The 20,017-nt window shown below is 38.1% G+C and overlaps 1 pseudogene; it reads left to right on the top strand.

The window, feature by feature from the left end:
* The first annotated feature begins 2,312 nt into the window (after positions 1-2,312).
* Positions 2,313-20,017, top strand: part of LOC109680754 (guanylate-binding protein 6-like) — a 29,097-nt pseudogene continuing 11,392 nt past the window's right edge.

Here is a 20,017-nt window from a genome sequence, read left to right as displayed (position 1 = left end):
CAACAGAAGGGTAGGATATAAAAGAAGAGGGTGATGGGGATATGTGAATATACTCAAAGTACAGTATTTCCATGTATGAAAATAGAATAATGAAACACATTAAAAACTGTGGAAAAGGGGATAAGAGAATAAGAGAATAACAGAGGATGAATATTATCAAAGCAGATTATTTGTGTGCATAGAAACATCACACCAAATTCTGTTGTACAATTTAAAAAAAGAATGTATCCAAGATTTTTTTCTTAAAACAAGATTTTTTTGCCAATTAAAAAATATAAGAAAGTAAAAAATAAAATAGAGGGCCACTATTATTTAGTCCTCCTTTACATACTTGGATTTCAGTTTATTAGATCCTCTACCAAGGGAAAAACAGTCAAGATGTCCTTGAATGTAATTTGAAATTTAGAAAAACATTAATTTTAGGGAAGTAATTACTCAGTGGACAAAGGACTGATAACCAGAATATATAGGGAACTTAAAAAACTAAATTCTCCCAAAACTAATGAACCAATAAAGAAATGGGCAAGTGAACTAAACAGAACTTTCTCAAAAGAAGAAATTCAAATGGCCAAAAAACACATGAAAAAATGCTCACCATCTCTAAAAATCTGAATTTTTAAAAAGTAACTACTAATAGTGGGTTAAACCACAATTTTGTACTACGTCTGAAACGGCCTTATCTCCTCTTCTTATGATGTAAGTAATTTGCTGAAAAAATTCAGAATGTAATGCACTTGTCAGTTTATTACTTAATATTAACCCAGGCAAACAAATTTTAATGTCAAATAAGACATGGAATCATCAAAAAGTTTATTCATTAACAAAATACCCAAGAATTCTCACAAGAAATGTACTAGAAGTATTCTTGGTTTATATAACTGCTGCTATCTGTGCCATGGATTTTTTATTTTCTTGTGTGCCATGGAATTTAAGCCAATGGTGAGATGTATGGCAAACAGAGCCTGTGAAGTATTCCAGGATGAGGAGACAAAAGACAGATGGCAGGACAATGTTTACTGAGGTCTGACCATGGAGTTCTTCTGACCTGTCTGACCTCCACACCAGATACTTCAAATTGCCTCTGCTAATTTGCCTCTGCTAATTTATAGCAATATTTTGAATTAATTTACTTTCAATTTCAGTTTTGCTGCAGGATGTTATTTATTTGGCTTATATAAAGGAGGGGCAGGTAATCAGAAGGAGTACAAGAGGTGGATGAGAGGAACTGAGAACTATTCTTGGACCTGTGATCTAGAGGGCAGATAACTGTGGGGAGCGGAGTAGGAGAAGTCTATGAGGACATAAGCACAGCTGTACTCACTGTTCTGCAGGCTGAGTTTGGCACAGCTCCAGCCACAGAATAGGATGAGAGTAAGATGCAGAGTAGCTGCTTCTCCTAAAATGTTTGTGTCAAATAATCTGTAGGCTGAGATTTGGCACAGCCCCAGCTGCAGAAGATAGTGAGAAGGCGAGATGCAGCTCAACTGCTTTTCCTAAGTTGTTTAGAAGCAAGAACACAAGTTTCTCTTGTTCAGTGCCATGCCCCTTCCTGAGAACTGCTGCTCCACCTCCTTGTTTACTACTGGATTTAAAAGACTCGCTGAAAGGCTTTTTGATGAGGGGTTTTTTGACTGAAGGGAAATTGCTGGAGGGAGATTGCTGAAGGGTTTTTTTTTTTTTTGCTGAAGGGAGATTGCTGAAGGGAAAAGAATTGCTGAAGGAGAATTGCCAAAGGGGAACTACTAAAGAGGGGTTGATAGAATTAGTTGGCAGATTGCGAGGGAACTGCCTCTGAATGACACAGCCACTGTTGTTTATCTGCAAGTCTGAGGGCCGAAACTTTAAGAAAGGTAAAGAGAGAACATGGGACAGTGCAAGTCTGCACTGAGAACTTTATACTTAGGCTTTAGAAAAGCTAAGCTAAAGAAAAGCTAAGAGAAAATATGGGACAGAGTGAGTCTAAGGAAAGACTTTAAAGAATAGAAAAGAAAACTTTAGAAGCAAGGTTTTAAAGAAATGTAAAGGAATAAGGCCTTAAAGAAAAGATAGAGAAAAGAAGCAATGAGACTGTTATGCATCTCATTCCAATGACACCTGATCCCAACTTTCTGCATGTCTGTCTGTCTATCCTTTGTCCTTTCTGCATCTCCCATTGCTGCCAGTTAGCCCCAGCTAGGTGGATAGTAACAGGAGCAAGAGAAAACTTGCTCCAGGTAAGTGCACTTTTTATTTTTTTTTAATCATTCTTTTCTTCACAAGCAACTTAGTCTTGACCTTGATTTGATTTCTCATTCAAAGTGGCAGCTGGGGAAATGGCAAGGAGAGCAGGTCACCTGTTTTCTGACCTGCAGGAGTCTCTGGCTGGCTTTAGCTATGGAGAAGCTCAGTTTCTCCCTTTTGGCCAGTACCAGTTGGGAGGTGGCAGCCAGACACCCAGAGGCCCTCAGATGCAGTGCTCTGGAAACTTCAACTCAGGGCAGCAGTAAGTGGCATGGGAAGAGCTTGTCTTATCAGGCCCTGTGGGAGCTCTACAGAGAGCAAGACCATCCTGCCAAGGATCTTACAGGCAATTCTAATCTAAATGAGTGTTTTAAAAATTTTTTCTAGTATTCACACTCAAGAGAGCCTCAGAGTAAGAGCTTTGTAAATATATAGGTAGAAATACATTTAGCTTCTACATCCTTTGTTAAAAGTAACTTCATAGTCAAAAGCCTGTGTATGTGTGTGTGTGCACGTTCTTCATAGAACATCAGTCAGCCTGTAGCACTTGCTAACATATAGATGCTCAGGCCTGAGAATCTGGGTTTTAACAATTCCTTAGGGTGGTTCTTATGTACATCAACGTTTGGAAAAATTCTGAGGTGCACTAAAATTTTAAAGAAAAAGTATACAATTTGTGAATTGGAGAACACTAGACATCAACAGTAAACATCTCCAGTAACTTTCATCATTCCAAAATGAAACTCTGTACCTTTTAAATAATGATTCTTCTTTCTCCAAAGCCCCAGTTATGGTAATCACTGTTCTATTTTCTGTCTGTATGTATTTGACTATTATGGTTGTCTCATATGGTAGGACCATATAATTATCTTTATGTGTCTGGATTATTTTACTTAGCATAACATCCTCAAGGTTCATCCTCTGATTTCTTTCAACATTGGAACCCCACCATTCTTTCAACACACACGTTGCAGTTACCGGTGAGATCCATTTTGTCTCATTCATGGATGCCTCTTTGCCTCCACCTGGAGCCCTTGCATGGTATCATTCTCATGATAAATGCTTCCTGCCTCTTGGAAGAGTTTATTTCATTTCCTTTATATATACATGGAATAGTGGGGTTATCAGTTCCAGTTTCAGGTCTACATTTATGTATCTATTTTCAGTCAACCTTTGTGATTTGTTTTTTGAGTTGAAAATTTGTTGAAGAGACCATCCTTTTTGCATTGTGTGGTGTTGGCACTCTAGTCAAATATCAGTAGCTTCATTCGTTCATATGCCTATTTTTGTTAACACACATTAAAAATAATTATTAAAACATATTAATTGTACAAATGAATGGGATTAGTGTGTAATTTCCATACATATCATATGCATTGACCATATTCATCAAGTCTTCTCTCCACACCCAAGAGACTTCCCAGTCATAGTAATCCCCTCTTTTACTTTCAGGTCTTTTTTTAAGGTTTCATACTGTTTTGATGAATGTAGCCTGGTAATTTACTTTACTTAAAACAAGGGTGTCATTCCTCTGGCTCTGTTCTTACTAAGATTGGTTTGGTTATTCAGGGTCTTCTGCAATTCCATGTGAATTTTCAGATTTTTCTCTTTACATTTCTCAAGTAATGTCATTGGTATATTTATATCCTTATCTAAGTAGTGTATTGTTTTTTATAAGTCCTACACGTAGGGAGAAACCTAACTGATTACTTTTGATAATTTAGTATTTGGGGAAATAGAAAATGAATAGGGGAGATTCAAGATGGCGGCTAGAGGGAGGAAGCAGAAAGCAAGCCTCCTATAGTGAAATCTTGGAGAGATGGTGGAGACACACTTTGCAGGCATAATCTCTGAGAAGAGGCATAACTTTGACCCCTCCACACCTCCAACTTGTGCAGAGAATCTCCACTTCACATTAAACGGAGAAACAAGGAGGGCCCCCAGGCCGCCAGTCGCTGGCACCCAGACGGCTTGGGAAGACACAGACCAGGTGAGCTTTGCGGTACCACGGTACTCCCATAGACAAGTCTGGGCCAGAGGAGCATAGCCCCCTGGACAGACTGACCTCCACATGGGGAAAAAAGAGAAACTGAGTAATAAGCAATAAGAACAAATAAGACACGCTGGAAAGAGGGTGGGGCACCATGAGTGCTGAAGATTGGGGGAAGGGAACCCTTCCTGGGACTGTAAATAAACAAGCTGGGCGGGCCAGAGAGCCTGTGTCGGGAGCGGGGGCGTGCACCCAGCAACCAGGAACGGGAAAGCTTGTGAGAGTGGCGGAGGGAGGAAGACTCCACAGGAGAGGAGAGAAGACTCACTTCCCACGTGAACTGTAAACAAACATGGCGGCTGGCAGGAGCAGCAGCACCACCCAGTAAGCAGGAGCAGGAAAGCTTGTGAAAGTGGCAGTGGGAGGAAAACTCCACAGGAGAGGGGGGAAGACCCACCTCCCACATGAACCATAAATAAACATGCAGGCCTGACAATGCGGGTGCAGTGTCACCTTTCCCAGTGCTTGGAAGGGGAAAGCTTGTAGCAGAGGCTCCCACACAGGAGAACTCTGAACAAACAAAGCCTGCGGGGCCAGGTGAGTGCAAAGCTCACCCCAAAGATCTGCATAAATAACACTGCCAGCAACAGCAGGCTGACAGCAGCAGGCAGGAAAGCCACAGCTGCAGATACCATTCTCAGAACTGTCTCCAGACTCTTTTTTTTTTGTTCTTTTTCTCCCTACCTTTGATGAGAGAACAACCAAATTACACCTGCAAGCGGAAAAACTTACTGAAACTGTATTGCACTTGAACTTGGGACTTTAGGTGGGTTTGTGTGTGTGTGTGTAGTTTTGTTATACTTTATGCATCCACTTTGATGAGACAACTACAGAAAAATATCTGTGGCATTATCTCCAGAATTGGAGACTGAGACGGACACCCAAAAAAACTAGCTAGCATTTGTAGCCCTTAACGCAGAGAAACTAAAGCAGATACCTTAAAAGCAACTGGGGCCAATAGGAAAAGGGGAACAGGTACTAGAGAAAAGGTTAGATCAAAAAGAATTAACCTAGAAGGTAACACCCATGCACAGGAAATCAATGTGAGTCAATGCCCTGTATAGCTATCCTTATCTCAACCAGCAAAAAACTTTGTTCCTTCCTATTATTGCTTATACTCCCTCTACAACAAAATTAGAAATAAGGGCAAAATAGTTTCTGCTGGATATTGGGGGGGAAGAGGGAGGGGGTGGAGTAGGTGGTCAGGGAGGGGGTGGGGGCAGGGGGGAGAAATGAACCAAGCCTTGTATGCACATATGAATAATAAAAGGAAAAAAAAGGACGGAAACTTCATTTCATTTGAACTTGGAGGGTTTTTTGGTTTTTTTTTTTTTACTTTCTATTTTCCATTTTATTTTAATTCATTTTTAATATATAGATATTTCTTTCATTTACTTATTTTTTATTTTTATTCCTATCTTAATTTTTTTTAATTTCTGATTTTCAATCCTAACTATCCCTCTAATATATGTTCAGCTTCCTGTCGATTAGTACCCTAACGCTCCCTGTTTTTACCTTTGAAACTTTCTTGTCTGAAACCTTGTTCTGCTTTCTCCCTCTTGTCTGTGTATTTGTTTTCCCCTTCTCTTTAACCTCTTGCTTTCCATCTCAGCTCCATTCTAATTATTACCATTGTTATAACGACAAGCTAGAAAATACTTAATTGCACACACTACAGGGACAGTAACAACACCAAAGACAATGATGGGAAGACAGAAAAAACAGGGAAACCAGTTTCCCCACAGCAAAAAATTAGTACAGGAACCAGAGGGGAATGAAGAAAACAGAAACTCAGATCCAGACTCCAACAAATGAAGATAAACTATGCCAAAGGAACCAATGAAGCCCACAAGAATAATTTAAAAGAAGACATACTACAAGTACTCAATGAGAATTTTATAGAGATGATACTGGATATGGTCAACCAAAATGTACAGGAGACACACAAGAAATTCCAAGACAACAAAAATAGAGAATTTGAAAGAGCAAAAGAAGAAATAAAGGAAACCATAGAAGCACTGTATAAACACCAAAGTGAAAGAGAGAACACAATGAATAAACAGATAAATGAACTCAGGACAAAAATAGACAACATTAAAGAGGAAAACAGCCAGGATATGGAAAACCTCAGAAAAAAGAACGAAACAGAACTGCAAAACAAAATGGAAGGCCAATCCAGCAGAATAGAACAAACAGATGACAGAATCTCAGAACATGAAGATGAAATGGTAATTAAAGGAAAAACCGAAGAACTATTAATTAAACAACTCAAGACCTGTGAAAAGAAAATGCAAGAACTCACTGACTCCATCAAAAGACCAAACTTGAGAATCATGGGCATCGAAGAAGGAGAAGAGGTGCAAGTGAAGGGAATGCGTAATCTATTCAACAAAATAATAACAGAAAATTTCCCAAATCTAGAGAAAGATATTCCCATACAGATGCAAGAGGCCTCCAGGACACCAAACAGACCACATCAAAATAGAACTACTCCATGACATATCATCATTAAAACAACAGTTCAGAAACTAAGGAAAGAATATTGAAGGCTGTAAGAGATTAAAAACAAGTAACATACAAAGGTAAACCCATCAAAATCACAGCAGACTTCTCAACAGAAACATTAAAAGCAAGAAGAGCGTGGGGTGAGATCTTCTGGGCACTGAATGAAAATAACTTCAACCCCAGGATACTCTATTCAGCAAAACTATCATTCAAAATAGATGGAGCAATAAAAGTCTTCCATGATAAACAGAAACTAAAACAATATGTGACCACAAAGCCACCACTACAAAAGATTCGGAAAGGGATTCTGCACACAGAAAGTGAAACCCAACTTAACCATGAAAAGACAGGCAGCACCAAACCACAAGAAAAGAAAAAGCAAGACAGTAGAGAGTAACCTCAACTTAGGTACACACAATCAAACCTTCAAACAACTAAGACAACTAAATGACAGGAATCACCACATACCTATCAGTACTAACACTTAATGTTAACAGAGTTAATTCATCCATCAAAAAGCACCGCTTGACAAAATGGAGTAAAAAGGAAGATCCAACAATTTGTTGCTTACAGGAGACCCATCTCAACCACAGAAATAAGCATAGGCTTAGGATGAAAGGCTGGAAGAAGATTTACCAAGCCAATGGTCCCCGAAAACAGGCAGGAGTAGCAATACTTATCTATGACAAAGAAGACTTCAAACCTACATTGATCAAATGAGATAAAGAAGGACATTCCATACTAATAAAAGGGGAAATAGACCAAAAGGAAATAATCATCAATCTGTATGCACCCAATGTCAATGCACCCAATTTCATCAAACATACCCTGAAAGACCTAAAAGCATAGAGAAACACCAACACAGTGGTTGTGGGAGACTTTAACACCCCATTATCATCAATAGATAGGTCATCCAAACAAAAAATCAATAAAGAAATCCAAGATCTAAAATATGCAATAGATCAAATGGACCTAGTAGATTTCTACAGAACATTTCATCCCACTTCTACACAATATTCTTCTCAGCAGCCCATGGAACCTTCTCCAAAATAGATCATATCCTAGGGCACAAAGCAAGTCTCAGCAAATATAAGAAAATACAAATTATACCGTGCTTACTATCTGATCACAATGCAGTAAAAGTAGAACTCAACAACAAAAGTAAAGACAAAAAACATGCAAACAGCTGGAAACTAAATAACTCATTACTTAATGAAGAATGGATCATCGATGAAATAAAAGAGGAAATTAAAAAGTTCCTGGATGTCAATGAAAATGAAAACACAACCTACCGGAACCTATGGGACACAACTAAGGCAGTCCTGAGAGGAAAGTTGATAGCCATGAGTGCATATATTAAAAAGACTGAAAGATCCCAAATCAATGACCTAATGATACATCTCAAACTCCTAGAAAAACAAGAACAAGCAAATCCCAAAACAAATAGAAGAGAAATAATAAAAATAAGAGCTGAAATCAACAAAATAGAAACCAAAAAAAACATACAAAGAATTAATGAAACAAAAAGGTGGTTCATAATAAACAAGATCGATAGACCCCAGCTAAACCTGACTAAAATGAGGAGAGAAAAAACCCAAATTAGTAGAATCAGGAATGCAAAAGGGGAAATAACAACAAACACAATGGAAGTCCAGGAAATCATCAGAGACTACTTTGAGAAACTATTCAAATAAATTTGAAAATCTTAAAGAAATGGACAGATTTCTAGATACATATGATCATCCAAAACTGAATCAAGAGGAAATTAATCACCTGAATAGACCTATAACACAAAATGAAATTCAAGCAGCAATCAAGAGTCTCCCCAAAAGGAAAACTCCAGGACCTGATAGATTCTTGGCTGAATTCTATCAGACCTTTAAAGAAGAACTGATACCAACACTCCTTAAACTGTTCCACGAAATAGAAAGGGAAGGAAAACTGCCAAACACATTTTATGAAGCCAGTATTACACTTATCCCAAAACCAGGCAAAGACACCTTCAAAAAGGAAAACTATAGGCCAATCTCCTTAATGGACATTGACGCAAAAATCCTCAACAAAATAATGGCAAACTGAATTCAACAACACATCAAAAAGATTATTCACCACCACCAAGTAGTCTTCATCCCAGGGATGCAGGGGTGGTTCAACATACAAAAATCAATAAATGTAATAAACCACATTAACAGAAGCAAAGACAAAAACCACTTGATCATCTCAATAGATGCAGAAAAAGCCTTTGAGAAGATCCAACATCATTTCATGATAAAATCTCTAAGAAAACTAGGAATAGAAGGAAAGTACCTCAACATTATAAAAGCTATATATGACAAAACTACAGCCAGCATTATACTTAATGGAGAAAAACTGAAACCATTCCCTCTAAAATCAGGAACCAGACAAGGATGCCCACTATCTCCACTCCCATTCAACACAGTACTGGAATTCCTAGCCAGAGCAATTAGGCAAGAAGAAGGAATAAAAGGAATACAAATAGGTAAAGATGCTGTCAAAATATCCCTATTTGCAGATGACATGATCCTTTACCTTAAAGACCCAAAAAACTCTACTCAGAAGCTTCTAGACATCATCAATAGCTATAGGGAGGTAGCAGGATATAAAATCAACATAGAAAAATCATTAGCATTTCTATACACTAAAAATGAGCAAACTGAAAAAGAATGTATGAAAACAATTCCATTTACAATAGCTTAAAAAATTAAATACCTAGGTATGAACCTAACAAAAGATGTGAAAGACCTCTACAAGGAAAACTATACACTTCTGAAGAAAGAGATTGAGGAAGACTATAGAAAGTGGAGAGATCTCCCATGCTCATGGATTGGTTGAATCAACATAGTAAAAATGTCGATACTCCTAAAAGTAATCTACATATTTAATGCAATTCCCATCAAAATTCCAATGACATTCATTAAAGAGACTGAAAAATATACTGTTAAATTTATACGGAAACACAAGAGGCCACAAATACCCAAGGCAATACTCAGTCAAAAGAACAATGAAGGAGGTATCACAATACCTGACTTCAAACTATATTACAAAGCAATAACAATAAAAACAGCATGGTACTGGCACAAAAGCAGACATGAAGACCAGTGGAACAGAATAGAGGACCCAGATATGAAGCCTCACAACTATAAAAAGCTTGTCTTTGACAAAGGAGCTAAAAATATACGATGGAGTAATAGCAGCCTCTTCAACAAAAATTGCTGGGAAAACTGGTTAGCAGTCTGCAAAAAACTGAAACTAGATCCATGTATATCACCCTATACAAAGATTAATTCAAAATGGGTCAAAGATCTTAATATCAGACCCCAAAGTCTAAAGTTGATACAGGAAAGAGTTTGAAATACTTTGGAGTTAGTAGGTATAAGTAACTTTCTCAATGAAAGCCCTGCAGCACAAAAACTAAAAGATAGCATAGATAAATGGGACCTTATAAAGCTAAAAAACTTCTGTTCATTAAAAGAAATGGTCTCTAAACTGAAGAGACCACCCACAGAGTGGGAGAAAATATTTGGCAACTATACATCAGACAAAGGACTGATAACCAGAATATATAGGGAACTTAAAAAACTAAATTCTCCCAAAACTAATGAACCAATAAAGAAATGGGCAAGTGAACTAAACAGAACTTTCTCAAAAGAAGAAATTCAAATGGCCAAAAAACACATGAAAAAATGCTCACCATCCCTAGCAATAAAGGAAATGCAAATTAAAACCACACTAAGATTCCACCTCACCCCTGTTAGAATAGCCATCATCAGCAACACCACCACCAACAGGTGTTGGCGAGGATGCAGGGAAAAAGGAACCCTTTCACACTATTGGTGGGAATGTAAACTAGTTCAACCACTCTGGAAAAAAATTTGGAGGCTACTTAAAAAGGTAGTCTTGATCTACCATTTGATTCTGCAATATCACTCTTGGAGATATACCCAAAAGACTGTGACACAGGTTACTCCAGAGGCACCTGTACACCCATGTTTATTGCAGCACTATTCACAATTACAAGTTATGGAAACAGTCAAGATGCCCCACCACTGACGAATGGATTAAGAAAAGGTGGTATCTATACACAATGGAATTTTATGCAGCCATGAAGAAGAATGAAATGTTATCATTCCCTGGTAAATGGATGGAATTGGAGAACATCATTCTGAGTGAGGTCAGCCTGGCCCAAATGATCAAAAATCATATGTTCTCCCTCATATGTGGACATTAGATGAAGTGAAAACAAAACAATGGGATTGGACTTTGAGCACATGATAAAAGCAAGAGCACAGAAGGGAGGGGTGAGGATAGGTAAGACACCTAGAAAATTAGCTAGCATTTGTTGCCCTAATGCAGAGAAACTAAAGCAGATACCTTAAAAGCAACTGAGGCCAATAGGAAAAGGGGACCAGGAACTAGAGAAAAGGTGAGATCAAAAAGAATTAACCTAGAAGGTAACCCACACGGACAGGAAATCAATGTGAGTCAATGCCCTGTATAGCTATCCTTATCTCAACCAGCAAAAACCCTTGGTCCTTCCTATTATTGCTTATACTCTCTCTACAACAAAATTAGAAATAAGGGCAAAATAGTTTCTGCTGGGTGTTGAGGGGGTGGGGAGGTAGCGGGAGGGGGCAGAGTGGGTGGTAAGGGAGGGGGTGGGGGCAGGGTGGAGAAATGACCCAAGCCTTGTATGCACATATGAATAATAAAAGAAAAAAAAATAAATGGAAAAAAAAAAAGAAAATGAATAGGTTATTCTCCTTATACTTAAACTCTCATATACAATTTTCTAAGCATAAATCTCAGTATTCACTTTTGTTCAGGGTATCAGATTTATATTCTCCTTATATTAGAAATATTTTTTGAATTATTCTGTAATGTAGACAATGCTATAATTTATAAAAACACATTTGTGGTCTTCAATAAAATTCATCAGCCAGTCCCAGCATTCTTTATTGCACCAACCTTCTGCTCACTCAACACAAATTACGATTTTTTTGCAGAGACCCTGAACCTGTAATCTCTAATTTCATTTCTGTGGGTCTTACCTTTATTCCTCAAGTCTATATTCTATCAATTCTTTAATGGTCAGCCATGACTGCCAGGGAGCCTTCACAAACAATATTTTCCAACTTTCTTAGCTTTATTCTTTATTGATACACTTCTAATTTTTTTATTCATTTATTCACATGTGCATACTTGCTCTCCCCTACCCCCCCAGCCCAGCCTTCTCCCCCCCAACTTCTCGTAGCTTCCAGGCAGAATCTGTTCTGCCCTTATCTCTAATTTTGTTGAAGAGAAGACACAAGCATAATAATAAAGACAAAGTGTTTTTGCTAGTTGAGTTAAGGATAGCTATGCAGAGAGATTTCTAGCATTGCTTCCATGTACAAATGTGTTACAACACAAGTTGATTCATCTCTTACTGATCTTAACACTGATTACTGATCCCCTTCTGGTGTTGATCTCTGTCACTTTAAGTTTTCTGTATTAGCTCCTCTGGAGTGGGGACATCAAACACTTTCATGTTTTGGGTTTTCTACCTATCCCCATACCTCCTGTATATGTTCTCCCCTTGTCATGTGATCCAAGTCCAACCACATTGCTGTATTTGCCCTAGATCTAAAGTCCACATATGAGGGAGAACATACGACTTTTGGTCTTCTGAGCGTGGCTGACCTCACTCAGAATGATGTTCTCCAGTTCCATCCATTTAGTTGCAATGATAAGACTTCATTCTTCCTCATGGTTGAGTAAAATTACATTGTGTATAAATACCACATTTTCTTGATCCATTCGTTGGTAGTGGGGCATCTTAGCTGTTTCCATAACTTGGCTATTGTGAATAGTGCTGCAATAAACATGGGTGTCCAGGTGCCTCTGGAGTAACCTGTGTCACAGTCTTTTGGGTATGTCCCCAAGAGTGGAATTGCTAGATCATATGGCAGATCTATGTTTAAATTTTTAAGAAGCCTCCAAAATTTTTTTCCAGAGTGGTTGCACTAGCTTGCATTCCCACCAGCAGTGTAAGAGAGTTCCTTTTTCCCTGTTGTTGTTGGTGTTTTTGATGATGATAATTCTAACAAGGGTGAGGTGGAATCTTAGTGTGGTTTTGATTTGCATTTCTTTTATGGCTAGAGATTGTGAGCATTTTTCATGTGCTTTTGGCCATTTGAATGTCTTCTTTTGAGAAAGTTCTGATTAGTTCAGTTGCCCATTTCTTTTTTTTTCTTAATTTTTAATTTTAATTTTTTTATTATTCATATATGCATACAATGCTTGGGTCATTTATCCCCCCTGCCCACACCCCTTCCCTTTCCACCCACTCCGCCTCCTCCCTCTTCCCCCCTACCCCCTCGATACCTGGTAGAACCTATTTTGCCCTTATCTCTAATTTTCCTGAAGAGAGAGTATAAGCAATAATAGGAAGGGACAAGGGTTTTTTCTGGTTGAGATAAGGATAGCTATACAGGCAGTTGGCTCACATTAATTTCCTGTGCATATGTGTTACCTTCTAGGTTAATTCTTTTTGATCTCACCTTTTCTCTAGTTCCTGGTCCCCTTCTCCTATTGGCCTCAGTTGCTTTTAAGGTATCTGCTTTAGTTTCTCTGTGTTGAGGGCAACAAATGCTAGCTAATTTTTTAGGTGTCTTACCTATCCTCACACCTCCCTTGTGTGCTCTTGCTTTTATCTTGTGCTCAAAGTCCAATCCCCTTGTTGTGTTTGCCCTTGATCTAATGTCTGCATATGTGGGACAACATACAATTTTTGGTCTTTTGGACCAGGCTAACCTCACTCAACATGATGTTTTCCAATTCCATCCATTTACCAGTGAATGATAACATTTCATTCTTCTTCATGGCTGCATAAAATTCCATTGTGTATAGATACCACATTTTCTTGATCCATTCGTCAGTAGTGGAGCATCTTGGTTGTTTCCATAACTTGGCTATTGTGAATAGTGCCGCAATAAACATGGGTGTGCAGGTGCCTCTGGAGTAACCTGTGTCGCAGTCTTTTGGGTATATCTCCAAGAGTGGTATTGCTGGATCAAATGGTAGATCAATGTCTAGCTTTTTAAGTAGCCTCCAAATTTTTTTCCAGAGTGGTTGTACTAGTTTACATTCCCACCAATAGTGTGAAAGGGTTCCTTTTTCCCTGCATCCTCACCAACACCTGTTGGTGGTGGTGTTGCTAATGATGGCTATTCGAATAGTGGTGAGGTGGAATCTTAGTGTGGTTTTAATTTGCATTTCCTTTTTTGCTAGAGATGGTGAGCATTTTTTCATGTGTTTTTTGGCCATTTGAATTTCTTCTTTTGAGAAAGTTCTGTTTAATTCACTTGCCCATTTCTTTATTGGTGCATTAGTTTTGGAAGAATTTAGTTTTTTAAGTTACCTATATATTCTGGTTATCAGTCCTTTGTCTGATATGTAAATGGTACAATATTTGTTCCCACTCTGTGGGTGTTCTCTTTAGTATCCAATGTCCTTTTTATCTCATTTGATCAATGTAGGTTTGAAGTATACTTTCTCAGAGATAAGTATTGCTACTCCTGTCTGTTTTCGGGGGCCATTGGCTTGGTAAATCTTCTTCCAGCCTTTCATCCTAAGCCTATGCTTATTTCTGTCGGTAAGATGGGTCTCCTGTAAGCAACAAATTGTTGGATCTTCCTTTTTAATCCATTTCATCAAACAGTGCCTTTTGATGGGTGAATTATGTCTGTTAAGATTAAGCATTAGTACTGATAGGTATGTGGTGATTCTTGTCATTTAGTTGTCTTAGTTGTTTGAAGGTTTGATTGTGTGTACCTAAGTTGAGGTTACTCTGTACTTTCTTGTTTTTTCTTTTCCTGTAATTTTGTGCTGCCTGTCTTTTCATGGTTATGTTGGGTTTCACTTTCTGTGTACAGAATCCCTTGAAGAATCTTTTGTAGTGGTGGCTTTGTGGTCACATATTGTTTTAGTTTCTGCTTATCATGGAAGACTTTTATTGCTCCATCTATTTTGAATGATAGTTTTGCTGAGTAGAGTATCCTGGGGTTGAAGTTATTTTCATTCAGTGCCCAGAAGATCTCACCCCATGCTCTTCTTACTGTTAATGTTTCTGTTGAGAAGTCTGCTGTGATTTTGATGGGCTTACCTTTGTATGTTATTTGTTTTTTCTCTCTTACAGCCTTCAATATTCTTTCCTTAGTTTCTGAACTTATTTTAATGATGATATGTCATTAGGTAGTTCTATTCTGATGTGGTCTGTTTGATGTCCTGGAGGCCTCTTGCATCTGTATGGGAATATCTTTCTCTACATTTGGGAAATTTTCTGTTATTATTTTGTTAAATATATTACGCATTCCCTTTGCTTGCACCTCTTCTCTTTCTTCAATGCCCATGATTCTCAAGTTTGGTCTTTTGATGGAGTTGGTGAGTTCTTGCATTTTCTTTTCACAGTTCTTGAGTTGTTTAATTAATAGTTCTTCGGTTTTTCCTTTAATTACCATTTCATCTTCAAGTTCTGAGATTCTGTCATCTGTTTGTTCTATTCCGCTGGATTGGCCTTCCGTTTTGTTTTGCAGTTCTGTTTCATTCTTTTTTCTGAGGTTTCCATATCCTGGCTGGTTTCCTCTTTAATGTTTTCTATTTTTGTCCTGAGTTCATTTATCTGTTTATTCATTGTGTTCTCTCTTTCACTTTGGTATTTATACAGTGCTTCTATGGTTTCCTTTATTTCTTCTTTTGCTTTTTCAAATTCTCTATTTTTGTTGTCTTGGAATATCTTGAGTGTCTCCTGTACATTTTGTTGACCATATCCAGTATCATCTCTATAAAATTCTCATTGAGCACCTGTAGTATGTCTTCTTTTAAATTATTCTTGTGGGCTTCATTGGGTCCTTTGGCATAGTTTATCTTCATTTGGTGGAGTATGGATCTGAGTACCTGTTTTCTTCATTCCCCTCTGGTTCCTGTACTAAATTTTTTGCTGTGGGGAAACTGGTTTCCCTGTTTTTTCTGTCTTTCCGTCATTGTCTTTGGTGTTGTAACTGTCCCTGTACTGTGTACAATTAAGTATTTTCTAGCTTGTAATAATAACAACGGTAATATTTAGAATGGATGGGTGAGCTGAGATGGAAAGCAAGAAGTTAAGGAAATGGGAAAAACAAATACACAGACTGGAAGGAGAAAACAGAACAAGGTATTAGACAAGAAGGTTTCAAAGGTATAAACAGGGAGCTTTAGTGTACTAATCAGCAGTAAGCTGAACAGACATTAGAAAGACAGAGAGATTATTGAAAATCAAAAATAAAAAAAATAAGAATAAAAATAAAAAATAGGTAAATGAAAGAAAAATCTATATATAAAAATATATTAAAAGAAAATGAAAAAATAGAAAATTTAAATAAAACCAAAAAACCAAAAAACCTCCAAGTTCAAATGCAATGAAGTTTCAGTGTTAATAATTTGGGTGTCTGTCTCAGTCTCCAATCCTGGAGATGGTGCCTTATATGTTGTTCTGTAGTTGTCTCATCAAAGGGGACGCATAAAGTAGAACAAAACTACACACGCACGCACAAAAAAAAAAAAAAACCACCAAGTGTCCCAAGTCAAATGCAATACAGTTTCAGTAAGTTTTTCATCTTACAGGTGTAACTCGGTTGTTCTCTCATCAAAGGTAGGGAGACAAAGAAAAAAAAAGAGTCTGGAGACAGTTCTGAGAATGATATCTGCAGCTGTGGCTTGCCTGCCCACTGCTGTCAGCCTGCTGTTGCTGGAGGCATTATTTATGCAGATCTCAGGGGTGAGCTTAGCACTCACCTTGCCCTGCAGGCTTTGTTTGCTCAGATTTCTCCTGTGCGTGAACCTCTGGTACAAGCTTTCCCCTTTGCAAGCACACTGGGAAAGGTAACAGTGCACCTGTGTTCTTGGGCCTGCGTGTTTATTTACAGTTCATGTAGGAGGTGGGTCTTCCCCCCTCTCCTGTGCAGTTCTCTTCCCACTGCCACTTTCACAAGCTTTCCTGCTGGGCAGTGCTGATGCTCCTGCCAGCTGCCATGTTTGTTTACAGTTCACATGGGAAGTGGGTCTTCCCTCCTCTCCTGTGGAGTTTTCCTCCCTCCGCCACTCTCACCAGCTTTCCCACTTCTGGTTGCTGAGCATGCCCCTGCTCCCACCAGAGCCTCTCCTGCCCACCCGGCTTGTATTTTTACAGTCCCGGGAAGGATTCCCTTCCCCCAGTCTTCAGCGCTCAGTGCACCCCACCCTTTTCCCGCATGTCTTTATTGTTCTTATTGCTTATTAGTCAGTTCTCTTTTTTCCCCAGGTGCAGGTTAGTCTGTCCAGGGGGCTATGCTGCTCTGGCCCAGGCTTGTCTGTGGGAGTACTGCGGTACCACGAAGCTCACCTGGTCTGCGTCTTCCCAAGCTGTCTGGGCATGGGTGACTGGCAGCCCGGGGGCCCTCCTGGTTTCTCTGTTTAACGTGAAGTGGAGATTCTCTGTGCTGGCTGGAGGTGTGGAGGGGTCAAAGTTATGCCTTTTCTCAGTGATTATGCCTGCATAGTGTGTCTCTGGTGTCTCTCCAAGATTTCACTGTAGGAGGCTTGCTTTCTGCTTCCTCCCTCTAGCTGCCATCTTGGACTCCTTGTCCATTTCTCTTTTTCTGTCACTTAGTTGCCTTTGGTGGCTCAGAGGAGGTCTAGGTTAAAAGACTGTGATTGTAATAATTTTTTAATAAGAGAATGATTGGAGTAGTGGGTACAAATTTCCTTTTCCTTAGTCAAGTTCTAGTTATGTAATGGAGTTCACAGAACTAATCAGAGCAAAGTCCTCCTCAAAATCCTGATGGAGTAGAAGATTCCTCAGAGTTTGTTAGTTTCTTCAGAGACTTTATACACGTTGTGTGGGATTTCACTCTGAATCTGATGTTAGGTGGATGCCCCATTACAGAAGATGAGTACCTGGAGAATGCCTTCAAGCTGATTCCAGGTGTCAGAGACAGTCCTGGGTGGAGAGGTTCAGTAGGGGGAAGTCTGATGACTATTGACTATCTTTTCTGGTGGCATCAGCATTTGCGATTGGATGGGCATCTGTGGAAATGGTCACTGGGTGCAGGTTGAAAAACTCTAGCAACTAGAGTTTACTTAAGAAAAGTAGAGACTAAAGTACAGTGTAATTATTCAAAACCAAGTTTTCGTTACACAATTTGTACTTTACCATTCATATTACCATGGGCATTAAAACTATGTAAAGGCCAAACAGTTAGGTTTCCTATTTTGATGTCTGCTTTCCTCTGGAGAAAAACTGACCACATAATTGTTAGACATGAATTTATTACACAAAGCCCATCTCAAAAGTTTATTTCACACAGATATTGTTCTTATGAATGAATATAGCTTTTAAATATTGGAATTGTTATATCATCCTCAAAAATAACTATGTTTTAAATAAATCTGAGTTAGTATATGTCTTTTCAGTTCATACCTTTTTAATATCTATTATGATTATCAGAATATTCCTTTTACTTTATATAGCATAGCCTTTTCTGAACTCCAACATATATATCCATACTATAGTTTCAAAATAAATTATATTAATGTGTATATAAATTGTTTATATGTAATTTATTTACATGGTTGTATATCTGATGAAACCTTGGAGAGATATGATTCTTATATACTCATTCATGCTTTCATTTTCTATCAATGTTTCCTCAAAATTCTTATTGAAAAAACGGTAGGTAGAAAAGCAATCTGCCAAGTCAAATTCATTTTTCTCAAAGAGTTTAAGTAGTGGTGAATATCTTAAAATTATGTTTTGGTTATAATTGCTCTTTGGAGGTTTTTGCTCAAAATAGTTAATACTGTAAAATTAAAAAAACCTAAGGTATATTGTATAGACTTGAGATTTATGATATGATGCTGTGGGACACATATAGGTACAAAGGTGTTTACTACAATGAAGCAGGTGACACACCTATCATCTAACATACCTATTTTTTGTGGTAAGAGCAGCTAAAATTGATCATGAAAATTCCTAATACAATAGTTTTGATAACTAAAGTCCTTATGCTCTACATTAGATCTCTAAATTTGTACATACTATATATCTGCTACTTGAATCCCTGATTTCCATCTCCCCATGCCCTCATACCATGTGGGAACCACTGATTTATTCTCCATCTTTGTTTATTTGGCCTTTTTTGATACAAATTCTTTTCAGCATCAAAACAGTTTCCCTAAGCTGGGTGCTGTGTCTCACACCTGTAATCCTAGCATCCTAAATACTTGGGAGGCTGACATTGGGAGGATCATGATTCAAGGCCAGCTTAGGCAAAAAAAAAGTTTGTGAAACACCATATCAATGATGAAAGTTGGGTGTTGTGACACATGCCTGTCATCCCAGTGACACTGGGAAGTGCAAAATAGAATGATCACAGTCTTGACTAGCTTAGGAAAAAAGTGAACCCTATCATCAAAACAACAATAGCGAAAAGGGCTATATATATAGCTCAGGTGGTAAAGCACCTGCCGAGAAAGTGCAAAGTCCTGAGTTCAAAGTCTGGCATTGATTCCTCAAAAGCAATTTTCCTTAATCATAGTATCATTCCTAGTGTTCCTAATGCTGCTATTTCTAATATTGTTCCATTATCCCTTATTTGTGGCTCTTCATTTTTGGTCCCAGAGCTCAATTCCTCCAAGGGATTGAGTGAACAATTTTATATTTGGCCTTTCATTCATTCAGTAAAAATAAAAAATAATTACTGTATACTTGATGTTATGCTCACCTCTGTGGATAAATGTCATAAGTTTTTCTATTGGAGTCATATGTTTCCCAAAATATCTTGACAGAGTTATATCATTGATACAAGTTTGATGTGCAAAGAAGCACTGAATGTTTATGGTAAAGGAATCTGTACGTGTAGAATAGAGCAGACATGAAAAGACCCCTGTCAGAAAATCTTGAGTTCTCTGTACTAAAACTATTTCCCACAGTATTTTGTTTTCCCTATCTCTCAGGTGTTCTCTCAAAGTCCAAATATCCAATCATCCCTGGCAGTGAATCATGCATTTCTTTCCAAAACAGAAGTGTTTTGTCTTTGACCAACCAGCAAATATAAAGAACTCCTAGCCAAAATTGAGAATATCTCAGAAGATGAGCTGGATTCCAAATTCCAGGAATAATCAAATATTTTATGTTCCTACATCTTCACCTATTCAAAGATCAAGGTC

The sequence above is a fragment of the Castor canadensis genome, chromosome 15, assembly GCF_047511655.1.
Source record: "Castor canadensis chromosome 15, mCasCan1.hap1v2, whole genome shotgun sequence".
In the NCBI taxonomy this organism is placed as follows: Eukaryota; Metazoa; Chordata; class Mammalia; order Rodentia; family Castoridae; genus Castor; species Castor canadensis.
This window is presented reverse-complemented; position numbering and strand designations above follow the sequence as displayed.